General features: G+C 34.0%; 1 long non-coding RNA gene across 3 annotated transcripts; it reads right to left on the reverse strand.

Moving 5' to 3' along the window:
- Positions 1–5,599: 5,599 nt before the first annotated feature.
- On the reverse strand, positions 5,600–9,380 carry LOC104646117 (uncharacterized). 3 transcript variants are annotated; one of them, XR_011219987.1, is made up of 5 exons: positions 8,742–8,952; positions 7,307–7,390; positions 6,799–6,961; positions 6,459–6,652; positions 5,600–6,037 (listed from the first exon to the last, which is right to left on the reverse strand). It is a non-coding gene; the product is annotated as an uncharacterized lncRNA (long non-coding RNA). The 3 variants fall into 3 exon arrangements; XR_011219986.1 differs by having other exon boundaries at positions 5,600–6,124; positions 8,742–8,949; XR_011219988.1 differs by lacking the exons at positions 5,600–6,037; positions 8,742–8,952 and adding an exon at positions 9,033–9,380 and having other exon boundaries at positions 6,232–6,652.
- Positions 9,381–11,928: the final 2,548 nt, after the last annotated feature.

Genomic DNA, 11,928 nt, shown 5'->3' on the forward strand with positions numbered 1-11,928 from the left:
GCATGGGTTGAAATCTTGGACCGCCAAGTTAAGAAATTGAGATATAAGGAGGTTGCCTCCGTAAAAGTTTTATGGAGGAACCACCTTGTTGAGGGAGCTACATGGAAGGATGAGGCCGACATGAAGTCTCGCTAACCTAACCTTTTACCCTCTAACTCCTAGACAAGGTTAAGGTTATTAATTCCTTATATTATTATTATTATTATGAATATGTGCATATTGTAGAAGAGATTCATGCCTAATGTTGAGTTTTCATGAAACATGTTTCTTATGGTTAGCTTTCACTTAAGTATGTGTTGTTCTATATGTATTCATGAAAATTTAATTAAGCATTCTTGATGTTTTTATGATAAGTAATCATCATGTAAAACTCTTGATGTTCAAAAAGAGCTCATATTGAAATGGAGAAGATAGTTCCTCCTTATATGATATGAAAAAGTTGAACTTGAGTATATGGTATGTTATGAGTTAAGTTACAATGTATTGTTGCTATCATTATATGTTGAAAGGAGTGAGTGATTCCTCCAATGAGTTGTGACTCATTTTTTCATATTTTTGTTGATTGGGCTGCTAGTCTTGAGTCTCTTCCTCTTATAAAGGTCTAGAGTGTCATTCGGGGACGAATGTTCCTAAAGGGGGAGTATTGACACACCCCGGAAATTCAATGACCTATACTAGATCCTTATATGTTTAGTAATGACGATTTTAGACCTAAATAAGTGTAAATAACCTCTTGGAGAAGTGTTGAGGCCATAGCATTAAAAAAGGCCTTGATGTCCAAAAACTAGCTAAATTGAACTAGTAGACGTCCCTATGTTAGGTGATGGTTTTTTGAGGATCATATGGAGTACTTCATTACTTTATTTTAGTTTAGGTAACACTTGTCTTAACCGACATAGACCATAAGAGCTAAGTGTGGAATTCGGTGTTGTAAAACCTTACAACGAAGAAAAGTGGTCTAATAGACAAAGTAAAACCAAACATAAACGTAGCATTCTTGATGGATCCACTAGCTAGTCTTCCTATGGGGGAAACATAGTTCGAGAACTAAGAGATAGGTATAATCCATCTACATACCACTTGGCAATTGGGGCCTCCTCTCATGGGAATCCATTGGATGAATATCCCTCATTGGGGAGTCAACATCACATGTGGAACTATAGGGCGATCTTCCTCTATGGAAAGCCATCACCTTCCATTGTCAAGTTCACTTGGTGCTAAGCTAAGTCCCTTTTGAAATGTCTTCAATGTCCTTATTAATCATCATAGTCTATTGTAGGTCATAGGGTCCAACCTCTTGTGTATTCATCATCATTATGTCTCAATTAGAATTGCATGAGTATTGTCCTTTAATTACAATTCATATATGTGAGGTTAGGACATTAACATTTTCATTTCATGATAAGGCTTATTGGTAAATCATTCATCATACTTATACCCTTTACATCTTAGCCAACACCTCACAAACCGTAGTCAACACATTTCAATTCAACATCATACTACCCTATCAATCCTAATACAAGGCATACTCCAATATAACATCATGACTTAATCACAATTAACTATAATTTGAAGTAAAGGATAGGGATCATAAGACTTACCAAGTCCCCTTCATAATTCATCATCAAAGTCTTACGATCAACCCTTAATTAAACCCAATTAGGTTATAAAATCATCATATTTCAATGACCAATATGATAACAAGGCTAAAAGAATTGCTACATCACAATTCAATACTAGATCATAGCTTAAGACAAGATACTTCGGTCAAACTTACAACATACTTTATAACCTAGATTACTTCTCAAAAACTAGCATGAAAGGACTACAATTCACTCTAATTCATTCATTATTAGTATAACAACATCATCTAGTAATAATTCAACCAAGTCAATTGAACCAATATAACATAATTCATATCAAGTTCATAACCTAGGGTTAAGGGGTAACGGTCATCTTCTACAAACTAGACCAAACCATCAAGATATATAACAATTAGGTAAGAGTACATGTTAATATGTTCATATTATCCAAAAGAAATCATAAACAATTCAATTCATAACGTCAATTGCGAGATTGATGAAACCCATTTAAAACCCCAACTTTTGAAATCAATTTGATGGAACCCTTTGAGGAAAGAGGTATCAAAGGTGAATTAGATCCCATACCTTTTTAATTGATGAATATTGATGGTGAAACGTTACTCTTTGCAGCCCATAAACCCTCCCTTAGATTGGTCTTCAATGGAGTTCTTCACTAGAGAGAGAAAAGAAGAGAGAAGGAAGAGACTTTGGGTTTGTGAGTTATGAGAGTTTTGATTAGTCTAATGGGGTTGGAGTCTTTATATGGGATTTTAATTAACTTAATTAGGCTTACCTTGACCCCTAACTAACGACCTAACCCCTTAATTAATTTATTGGAACTAACTTAAAACGTGCAGCAAATTAGACCCCTCATAGACGAGACCCAGATCGACGGTCCATCTATGAGACGACGGCCACAGGGCCCTCCGTCTTGTTGGTCTGTCGTTTCAGTACGTCTTGAGGAAAATTTCTAATTATTCATCAACAAGGCAATTGAAGACCCCACAGATTGACACACGGATTGTCGACTGCATGTCGTTGGTCACACTGCCCAGGCAGTCTTTGACCCCAACATGCAAGGGTCCTCTTCAAGGGACCTTGGTTGGTCCTTGGGGAGTCGTACCTGGACTTTTGACCATGAACTAACTTATACACATTTTAGACACCCTTCCATCAAATTTCATGAATTTTCGACTTCTAAAAGCTAGTAAAATAGGCTAAGACACGCTAGTATCTCCTTGAACTAGTTTTCGGACGTCATGGACGTTCTTGGATGTTTTGGATTCTAGACTTCCTAAATGACCTATATTCACTAAAATGGACCTTAAAACAGTGTCTAAACCTTAGGATACTTATGTTAGTCTCTATAATACGTCTTGAATTTTCGAAGTGTTACACCTGCCATTTGTAGTGGCAGCGATACTAAAAAGTCAAAACTAATTGTGACCACATAGATTTTGATATGAAATAGAGGTCCTAGTTGTGATTATATCCTCCTCATAAAGCATATAAAGTTGCTTTTGATTTTTAACAGCACTGCAGATTCGAATTCCATCGCCTACTATGACAACCAAAAAAGGGAGATAAACGGTACAACGTAACAACATACATAATAGGAATGAGTTTCATACGCAAAATATCAAGGAGTTCTACTTTCTCTAGAAACTCATAACTCCAAGATTAAATCATCTAACTAAGACAATAGTAACGGTATATTTAATACAATATAAAAGTTATAGGCTTCTTCCTTGTGCATGTGGTACTTGTATTGTTGACTCCTTACTATATCTTTATCCCCTTCCTCAAACTAATTCAAAACACACCAATACATGAAACATCTCAACATGCCAAGAGAAACATTAAAATTATAGTTTTTTCTTGAAGGATCACTTCGATAAATGCGCTCGTAGATAACTGGTAACAATCATTGTAGAGAACAATACTCCTTGTCTACTGCTATAGTAATGCACTTATGGCCCAACAATCCACTTTTTTTTCAAGACAAAAATAATACACGGTTAATAAACAGACTAGGATGTCATGGGAAAATTCAACAACTTGTTAAAGCCCAACATGGGGACACATTTTCAATCCAGAAGATGTATGTAAATTTAATGCCCGTTCATCTCAAAGAAGCTTGGAAACATCTTTATTTACATCAAAAGATACATCCTAGTTAAATTCAATCTATTGTTGGCTATACCGAAAGCTAGAAACAATTGAGAGATTGTAGAAATTTGGAATCACTGTCCTCCCTGATTGTGTCTTTGGTAGCCAACACTTAGAAACATTCTCGCATTTATTCGTTGACCAAGAACATATGGAGTTGTATGCTACAATTGTTGGAGCATAGAAGAAAAATACAAGACTGGGAAACTGAAGTAAATTGGATGAGCCAGATTGCAAGACGAAGATGTGGTGTTGCTGAAATCACAATTTGTTCATTTGTGATTGTTGTGAAGGTGATGTTAATGCCAATGCCAAAGATGGGGAGATATTTTATGGTCCAACAAGTACAGAGGAAACTCAATTCGAAATGTCATTATCTATATAAATACAACAAGGCATAGCGCAAGAGGATCATACTTGTATTTCTTATACTAAGGAGGTATTACTCTTCAAAAAAAATTTAAAAGTGTAGCTAATGGTTTTATGTCAATGAATAGAGTTCCTGAAAATCATCTATCAACACAGGACAGTAGAGACAATGGTTCGGATAAAATGTTTTGAGAAATTAGTGAAAAGGCGTCAAAAGTCATAGACTAATTTCACGCGTACTCCGAAAATGTTGTTGAAGGAAGATGACTCAATGCAACTCAAATAATACTACATAAACTTGTACAAGCAGTAAAACTCTATAAATACAAAGTTTCAACATTAAAACATACTAAAATTAAACAATTATCTTAACAGAAGTTGCAATTATAAAATAATTGGTATTATGTGTTGGCAGTTCTTGACGTCCAGTAAAGATGGTTATAACTACTTCATTTTAGGCCTACGACTATCCCAGTAAAGTGTAACCTAAACTAGCAAAAAGTGTTGCTTATGATAAAAAGCTACACTTTTGGACTTTAAGCAACACTTTTAAGGTGGTGGCCTAATGTCACCGTAGTAGCTACACTTAACAAGTGTGGCCAAAGAGGTATAAAAGACATGCTTTGTAGTAATTCATTAGCACCACCTATTGTTCGATTATACTACACTTAAAGGTGTGGTCTTTGCTTTTTTAATAGTGACAATTAAAAAGTGTTGCATTTTATCTCATCGAGAACAACATTTTTAAAGTGTAATTTTTCTTATTGGACGTACCTTGAGAAAGACCTTTGAAGTGTGGAAATGTTCCATAGAATTTTTGTACCCGCAATTTTTCATTTGTAAGAATAATAATTTTTATTTGCAAATATTCAATAATCACATAATTAAATATTTAAGTTATCTAAACCACAAAATTAGCTAATAAATAAATCAAAGTTATATATTCCAAATAAACTTCGAGAAACATGTCTTGTCCAACCAATACTTAGAAAACGATTGCCTAAGGATATCTACTATCATTAAATTCCATAAAATTGAATGCATTCAAAAAAAAAAAAGGTAATGGGCAACTCTATTCAACTCATCATGAAAACAGTCTCTACTTATGAAGTTGTTTCTGACCAGCTAGTGAATCGAGATAAAAGTCACTTCATGATCCCATACGATGCTCCGATTCCAAGGAGGTTACTTGCTTCACCCACAAAGAAATCACTACGACGTACCTTATACATTGGAAGACACATTCTGGTTTCTGGGAATTTCGCTAGCAATATGGGATTCTACTCAGCTTCACTGGGATTTATTCATACCCCTCTACCTCTATGAAATCTTCTTATGAAGTGGGGTAATATGCAACATGAAAATAGGCTCACAAGCTCATAAATCAGGCCCTTCCCATCGTTATATATTGGAACTCGTGGAAAAACAAATGCGTAATAAAATATGGTGCCAAACAATCCAATATGAGGAGAGTGAAGTTCCTAATCTGCAAAAATATCCTTCAAATTTTCAACATTGTTTTCCTCTTTATCCAGAGGTCACACAATTGGAATGATCTTATCTTTATGGTGGAAAATTGTAGTCATGAAACTAAATTTATACTAGTTCATTAGGAAAGAGTTTGCAACGGTATTTACAAGCTAAATACAGATGGGAGTGCTCTCAATAATTCAGGCAAGATCGGTGGAGGTGGAATTTTAAGAGATCACCAAGGAAAGTTGGTGTATGCATTTGTTGTTCCCCTTGACATTGGTACCAACAACCAGGCTGAGACACAACAAGTCATACATGGAGTTAACTGGTGTATGCAACATCGATACATGAAGATCATTTTAGAGGTGGACTCTAAACTATTCATGAAGTGGATCACTGCTAATAGTATTCCTCCATGGCAACTTCATAACTTCATCAAAAAGCTGCAGCAGATCACAACCAGCCTTGAATATTTCCAGTGTAAAACATTCATACAGAGAGGATAGCTCCTCTTCTGATTACCTTTCGAACTGGAGTCATACATCAGACATTACTCAACACTTCTAAATATATAATAAACTAGTAGCAGTAGCGAAAGGAAGCTACATTTTGGAGCAGCTGGGAATGACAAACTTCATGAGGAAGAAGTTCAAAATAATTAAGAAACCACCTTGAGGATATAATCAGTATAGATGTTACATTGTGTACTTAGCCACATTTTTTTTATGAAGGGTCAACTTGGAGACATAATCAACTATATAAAAGTGCAGTCTCTCGAATAAGCTTAAAGTCTTAGATTAGATAACTACAGAATTAAGCATTGCATCATATACTCAACATGTTATACTCTATTGTAAGACATACCTTTCACGAAAAGTCTGCCACACCATTCCTCTTAAAGCATTTGAATTCCATGGATTCAAAAAGTCAAGAACAACTTCTAATGTGCCAATCCATGTGGATGCATCCATCAGTGACGGAAAAGAGAATTTTTGAAGATTAAATTGCAAGATGACATGCTTATCATGTTGGATTGCTCTCAATCAAGGCATTATTAGCTAAGTTGGCACCAAAAAAAAGGTTACGGAGATTATAATACATTCAAAAGAAGAGGTAAAGGTCTCTAGGGTCAAATCAGTATGTAATATACTATTCTTGTTAGGCCCAGAGAAATAATTTCATGTCAATGAGGCTGAATTTTCACCTTTTTTAGATGTACATATTCCTGCATATATATAGACATCAATACAAAATTGCACTGCTAACCAAAATGGACTGCCTACATTATATCACCAAAAGATTGAGCACAGATGACGGAATAATATCTTCGATGCTAGCCATGTTTCCCTCCAAATGTTACTTGTAACCTGATCTTTCGACAAGAATAGATACATAGTGAGAACATGTATGATGATATTGACCAGGGAAGATAGGTTTTAAGTATAAGAGTGACAACTTCTTCTATTATGGTATTTCTCATAATAAGACAAAACTACTCATAACTTATTTTAACAATATGTCATTAGTGCAATCAACAGTCAACAGAAGGGATCAGCCTTGTTCCCAGACTGAACCAGTAATTTAAATGCACAACCTAAATCTATGTGAAAAAACAGTACAATTACAGGAAATTCAATAAAATTTGAACCGACTTTCAAGAGTAAGAACTTAAAGGTTAAACCTGAAAATCCAAATTCTGGTGAAGTCAATACCTTTCACTTTATTATCAAGGCACCTTTTGTCAATCACAATGATGGTGCACTTTCAACTGTACCAGCCTGTACTTTTGTGCTAACCTACAAGCTCAATGACAATATCTATAAAATATGTACCAAAAGATATATGTATATATATATACTTCACTATAAACAATTGAAGAAACATCAAGGTTATAAAAAACTTATCCAGAAAAAGTATGCTATGATGTCAGAGACATGCAGTTAAACATTTCCCTATTTTTGGTAAAACCCCTCGTAAAAAAATCATAAAATAAACTTCTTGAGGTGATTTATTCCCCTGTCCAAGTCACATACTCTGTGGAATTAGTCAAGCTTTGTGCAAGCTGATTCGACCCGAGGGTCATCAAAAAGAAATTACTCTGTTAAGCCCAGAGTTACAAAGAATAAAACAATGAGAACATGAAAAAGCTTATACATAAATCATGTATTAAACAAATCAGGATCAAGAACAGAGGCTATGAATTTTATTTTTTTCTTCAAATTTTGCTTATCCAATATCATGGGGTTCAAAAACAGTCTCTCATAATAAAGAAAACACACCCAAAAAAATACTTTTTGGTACATGATTACAAACTTAAGAAGATTAATAAACAACCAAAACGACCCAAGATTCTTACCTTATCTATGTATTTAGATTTGCATAAAGGTTGTTGGTGAATAAATGTGCAGAGGGAACATATAAATTTAAACAAACACTATATGATTGAAGGATAATTTTGAGACTCTGTATAGTAAAGGATTACTGATTTATGAATATGTGTTGCATGCATGTAGACCTAAAGAAGCATTGCAGCTACAGGAAAGTTTTTTCAAATGAAAAAAAAATGCTGGAAATGAAAACTAATGTCTACTTGGAAGCTCCTAGGAATAATGGTGGTAGAGTATTTGAGTTCTTGAATTATCGACCTCTGCACTGTAGAGCAAATTGACTATTGCTCTTTAGAGTCGATATAAATATACAGAACTATTAGTTAAGACCTACAAAATTATAATCTTTTTTTATGAAATTACTGCTATATAAATTAATTCTCGTGAGAGCAACAGATGCTTAGTAAGAACAAAAAACCAAAGTTAAGACAAAGAGGAGTTAAGAAGATGGGGAAAAGGCAAAAATACGAGGAGTCAAGAGGTCCAAAAAATTGTGGAATACAAGAAAAACATCAAATATTCCAAAATCAAGTAAAAGAAATAGAATAAAGGAATCAAAATCAATACAAGTGAAAAGTAAGCTCATCTAGATAGAGCTACAAAGTCCGCGAAAATGCAAAGTCCAGAAAAAGAGAAACCAGATGGAGGTGGCATTAGGTTTGTTTGATGTAGAATACAAGAAAAACAACAAATAATGCAAAATCAAGTAACAAAAATAGAATCAAGGAAAAAAATCTATACATGTGAAAAGCAAGCTCACCTGGATAGAACTACAAATTAAAGTTGACGAAAACGCAAAGTCAAGAAAAAGAGAAACCAGATGGAGGTGGCATTAGGATTCTTCTCAATAACAACAGCCCTAAGGAAAATGTTATGCCAAAAGATTTAATCTAGAAGAAAATTATTTGTTCTACACTTTTACTTTTTGATAGAAGTCAATCCTTTTTGAAATAATTTAAGATTTCTTCAGCAAACATCAACTGAATAAAGCAACAAATATAATAAAATTTCCAATTTTGCATCAGTGCATAAATGGCATAAACTTCCTTACAATGTTGAACAACTAATAAGCCATCAGTAAAGAACCAAAAATCAACCCAAATATTATCAGCAAGACAAAAACATCAAATCCCACGCAATAAACCTAGATGCTAGCTGGTTCCTTTTAGTTGCTCAAGAAAAATTGTTTGGTTTCTCTACATTCAGTAAATCTAGATCTTAAATGATAGAAACTATTACAAGATGAACTACATTCCTACAAAATTCCTTCAGATCTGATGAAACAGATGTCCATCGTCTTATTTTGTAAATCGGATAGATAATTTAAGTAGTGATTTCTCAAAGAAGTAGATACTAATTTCATAAATAATTTAGGTACTAATTGTGAGCAGTCAATTATAAGAATTTTCTGAAAGGTTACGTGGAGAGTGTTTTGTGAGTGCTTTGGGTAAAGAAATTTGAGAGTTAATTTTTAAAAATATTTTTTGCTCATTGATAGTTGGAGGGAGAGTTAAATATGTGAGAGGGAAAACAGTATTTTGGTGAAAATGTTAGGGGAACTATAAGACCACATTTGTAAGACGTTGTTTCTATAATTATAAAAATAGTCCACTTTAAAATTCTAGTCATATTTGTAAATAAGTATTGTCAATTATATTGAGAAATAGTAACGAAAATGGTGGCGCGACTCGCTATCGATCGAGGCCGCGCCGATTAGGTTGGGTGGGGGTGGGCACCGAGCGGGGGTGGGTCGGGATGGGTGGGGATGGGCGTAACGTGAGAGATGAGTGAGAGGTTTAGAAGTGAAAGAGATGGCTCAGGGTTTAGAGATTATCATTTTTTAAAATAAGTGTTAATTTACTGACCATCAGATGTCAGTATCATTTAAAATAATTATCTATATTTTAAATTCCCTGTGTTAAGCATATGGGCTTTGAAGCCTAGTGAGCACTTTCAGACGACTGCCTGAATCAAATAGGAGGGCAGGACCATCTCGCACTCTACTTAGATGAAGCCCCTGGGATTATTGAACGTAAATCAGTGCACGAGCCTATGCAAAATATTTAATAAATATCGACATCGTTAAGTCGATACTGTTAAAATAAAATAATAATTTAAATATACTAAAATTAATCAATATCAAATTTAATATATAAATCTCCTTAAATTGATCATTGATATTTCTTTAATTGATAATGTATATCATATTTGAACCACTAATATATAAGACTTGATTTGTTAAACTACTCGAGAAGTGAGGAGTATTCATTCCCAAGGTGGGAAGGTAGGTTCACTATGTTAAGAGGGTCCCAAGTATATGTCCTAGTTTTTGAACTATGTTTCCCCCATAGGAATACTAGCTAGTGGATCCACCTAGAATGTTATGTTCATGTTTTGGTACTACCTTGGCAAGTAGTCCACCTTCTTTCGGTGTAGAGTTTGATGACACCGGATTCTACATTTATCTCGTGTGGTCTACGTCGGTTAAGGCAAGTATTTTCGAAAGTAAAATGAAGTAATGATGTGAACACTAACTACGGTGACCCAAGGGGTTTGACTTAGTCTAGGTAGGAGTATGGAACTCTACCAATACATTGCACTATTGTCCTTGAGGGAAGTCTTGGGAGGTTGTTCTTATGTGTTATAAAGTAAATGATATGCATATATTGAAGTTACATGTTAATGACCTTATATTAGGTTAGTTTCACTTATGAACATGCTATTGGTCTATGTTGCTAGATATGATGATGATTCCTTCTTTTGTTGGGTTTACTTGGTTAAGTATGATTATGAGGCTTTACTTGGTCATTGCTCTTGTGGACTTGATGTTGGGTTATGAGTAATAGTCTTGTATGTATGGTAAGGTTATGAACTCTTCTACATGCTTGGTTGTTATATCTTGACGTTGGAGTTGGGTTGGTTATGTATTCAACTATGCTATTACACATGTGGACTTGCTTATACTTGAGTATGTTGGTCTTGTGTTGAGTATGCTTGTATCATAAGGAATATATGATTATTGCGCTCTTTGGTTGTGCATAACGATTTTCAAAGTAACTTGGCGTGGTTTTATCATATGTTCCTTTTTAGCATGTTTTTTATATTGTAGGAGAATATGTTTCGATACTTAGTACAAGTGATGTGCTAACCCCTAAATCTCTTTTTTTCCAAACATTTTAGGTTCCGGTCATTGAAGGGTTTGTGACCCATTTGCAAGGAAGGCTTGGATCATTTTCTCCAATTGTGGGTATGTCCTCAAGTTCCGAGGATGATGTCTTTCTCTCACTCTACCTATGTTTCATTGTTATAGTCTAAAGACAATCATTTCACTCTTGTTGTTTCAAGATATTGTTATAAGCCCTAAGTGACATTTATACATGTGATTAAGGGCTATGCCGATATTATTATATTCCGTTTAGATGGTTTAACATGAGACATCCCTATTAAGACTATATTGTGCATGGTATATATATGTGAAATAAAAGTAGAAGACTATGTAGTGCTACCTATGCGAGGAGTTTAAGTAAAATCCTTTTATTTATATATATATATATATATATATATATATATATATATATATATATATATATACTAGTTTCTGGACACGTGTTTTGCACGTGTGTTCCTAGATATGTTAGAATCACTAAAATGCAATGAAAAATATAGTGTGTAAACAACATGCAATGAATAATATAATACAAAAATTATAAATAAATCTTTAATAATATAACCATAAAACACCAATGAGGGGCACATTTTGATGTTTCAAATTAATTCTTTTTAAGCAATCTACTATAACTTTTAAACTTTGGTTAATAGTTAGCAAACTTTTAATAAAGTCACAAATGACTATTTTGAGATCAAACAAGTATTTAGACTTACGACTTCATAGAAAACTAAATTAAGATGTCTAATAGAGACGAAAAAAACACAGAAAAAATAGAGAA

The sequence above is a fragment of the Solanum lycopersicum genome, chromosome 3 (assembly GCF_036512215.1).
Source record: "Solanum lycopersicum chromosome 3, SLM_r2.1".
NCBI classification, from domain to species: domain Eukaryota; kingdom Viridiplantae; phylum Streptophyta; class Magnoliopsida; order Solanales; family Solanaceae; genus Solanum; species Solanum lycopersicum.